We start from the raw sequence: 3,240 nt of genomic DNA, 5'->3' as shown, positions 1-3,240 counted from the left end.
GCCAGGTGCAGTGCCTCATACTTGTAATCCCAGCACTTTGGTAGGCCAAAGTGGGCAGATCACCTGAGGTCAGGAGTTTGAGACCAGCCCAGCCAACATGGTGAAACCCCGTCTCTACTAAAAATACAAAAATTAGCCAGACATAGTGGCATACACCTATAAACCCAGCTACTCGGGAGGCTGAGGCAGGAGAATTGCCTGAGCCTGGGAAGCGGAGGTGGCAGTGAGCTGAGATTGCACCACTGCACTGCAGCCTGGGTGACAGAGCAAGACCCTGTCTCAACAACAACAAAAAAAAGGACATGGTGAAACACTGTCTCTACTAAAAAATATATATGTATATATACAAAAATTAGCCAGGTGTTGTGGTTCATGCCTATAATCCCAGCTACTGGGGATGCTGAGGCAGGAGAGTCTCTTAAACCCAGTAGGCAGAGGTTGCAGTGAGCTGAGATTGTGCCATTGCATTCCAGCCTGGGCAACAAGAGCAAAACTCTGTCTCAAAAAATTAAAAAAATAAAAATTAAAAAGCTTGAGGGGAGAGGAGGAAAAGAAGAAACGGTTCTTTTCTTGCAGTACACCCCCTAAAAGCCTGTAAACTCAGTGGCAGGTGTCTGACTAGCTACTTTTCAAGTTGTCTCTGATGGTTTGGAGGGTTCAAGTTACAAAAAAAAACAGATGCTCTGGTTACCTTGACAACATAGGAAACGCAGGGCTACAGCATGTTTGACTCAAAATTCCCTCTCAAAGCCTTTGTAGATTGAGTGTCATTTTATAAAAACACCATACCTGAAACTCTTGTTTCTGGGATAAATTAAAACTGTACTAGAAATGGTTTTCAAGATAAATAGATCTTTTGTTTCATGGATATAGCTACACAGCTTTAATAATTCTGATATGCCAAGTCTCCTATCTTGAATGGCCTGGGCCGGTTATCTCTACTGCCCAAAGCCCCTGAATAATAGTCCCCAGTCTGTTCCAACACGTCCTGGTGAGGTAACAAACATAGTGCATTTTACTTTAAAAAAAAAAAATCATGTGAAAATGAGCTTTGGCCTGATGTTCAGATGCTGAATATTTTACTCTTCATTAAACATTAAAATGCCAAGAAATAGTCATTTGAAGAGCTCAAATTATTTTTGGGGGGATCAAGGAAAACGGACACCCTTGAAATGCTGCCCACTCTGCAGCCCCACATCCCATTTCTCACTCCCGCCTGAGTCTTTTCCAGTCCTGTCAGGCTCATTGCAAGGACTTATCTGCAAGACCCACAAACCAGAATTTTTGGAGTGCTGCTCCCCTAAAGGCTCTGGGAGGTCTCTTCTTTGTCCCCTCTTTCCACTTGCCGAGTCCCCCTCCCAAGTGCCAGGACCTCTGGCTCCTTGACCCTTCTCCCTTGGGACTGCCAGTGGAAATGAGATCTTAGCCAGCCTCGTCAAAACTCAGAACAGATTTTCTTGTTAAAAAATGCAGTAGGTGGTAGTGAGTATCTGTATTCCTGTTGGTACAATGAAATAGAAGTACAAGAGAATTTTGTAAAAAAGCCTCACAATCGGTACACGGCTGGTATCGCTCTTTCTAGCAGGAATGTTTTCTAAGTCCAAACTAGCTGACTCACTAACGAAACTCTTAGAAACTAATATATTCACAAACTGGATTCTGCCTTTGTTTCTAGCTTTTCAGTGCCTTTTACACATTGGAAATCCCTTTGTCAGTTTAGGATTGTAAAGATTCATTGCATGTAAGTACAGACTAAGAAAAATCTATCACTTGGTTCATTTTTTTAAAACACCATGATGTGACCAGTCTCGGTGGCTCACACCTATAATCCCAGCATTTTGGGATGCTGAGGCAGGCAGATGACCTGAGGTCAGGAGTTTGAGACTAGCCTGGCCAACATGGTGAAACCCTGTCTCTACTACAAATATAAAAAGTAGCTTGGTGTGGTGGCACTTACCTGTAATCCCAGCTACTTGGGAGGCAGAGGCAGGAGAATTGCTTGAACCTAAGATTGTGCCACTGCACTGTGGCCTGGGTGACAGAGAGAGACCATATCTCAAAACAATTAAAAAAGCTGTGATGTTAGATGTGTGAAATATAAAATCAATACTTATTGTTACAAATTCTTGATTTTGGTTTTTAATGTTTTTACAGTTCTAACAAATGATGTTACAAGTTCAGAATATAAAGTAATACACCATCTTTTAGTTTTTTTCTGGGTTATGATAAGTAAAATCATAAGTTTAGAAGAAAACAGTTATAATAGAATTGTATCTCCCGGGAAAAAAGGAGGAGGAACACTCATTTTCAGAACAGAACAGGATAAAGTAAAACCACAAGAAAACAGTGTAAACTGTCTACAACTTTTGACATGTTGAGCATTTTCTGCTGAGCCCCATTTTTTGGGCTTTCACTATCCTATTTCCTGTTTCTTCTGTTACTTTATTTTTACCAACTTCACAGATTTGTGAAGAGAGAAGTTCTTCCCAGATTGAAATATGTTTCACTACACTTTCACGTGTTTATTTCTTGGCGTACATTCAAGCTTATGTCCTGATTTTAGGTTCGTGATCTATCTCTCGAACATGGAATGAACTCCTTTTTCACAGAGTCCAGAAGGTAGAAAATCCTGATGCCAGCAAAAGGAAAAAACAACAAAAAAAATCAATCAAAAGGAGCGAGAGCCGGTCTGAGCCAGGCCATCAGGCCACAGGGCCGCCTGAGGGATGAACTTGTTCAGCCCCCTGGGTTGCATTCCCATTCCCAGGGGACACATCTGAGGCTCTTCTGCTTCCTGCAGCTTTTGGAAACATCTCTCCTACCTCGAGCATTCCCCTAGAGGGATGATATATTTTGAATGAATGAAGTCAACACAACAGTAACACAACCATGGCTGACATTTTTGGCTTCGTGCTAGAAAAATCTTGTTAGTATGTACTCTTACAGTATGTTCTGTTTGTGCTTCATTATCACGTTCACAAGAAGTCATTTGCTGGGGCTATAAAAGAAAGAAAGGCATGCAAGATTATTCTCCACATCTGGAAAGCCAGATCCTTGGTAAGGAGATTTCTGTGCCTCAAGGGAAACCAGGCCACCACCCATGCATCTGAGTTCAGCGTGGTCAGCAGGGTGGTGACAATGCTATCAGCATTAAAGAAGAATTAAAAGATACTAAGCTGCTGACACTTTGTAAAGCCAACCAGTTCTTTACAGACCTGGGATTCCATTTCTGTCTTAGTA

This window comes from Sapajus apella, unplaced genomic scaffold, assembly GCF_009761245.1.
Source record: "Sapajus apella isolate SASKATOON/1434 unplaced genomic scaffold, GSC_monkey_1.0 scaffold53, whole genome shotgun sequence".
Lineage (NCBI taxonomy): Eukaryota > Metazoa > Chordata > Mammalia > Primates > Cebidae > Sapajus > Sapajus apella.
This window is presented reverse-complemented; position numbering follows the sequence as displayed.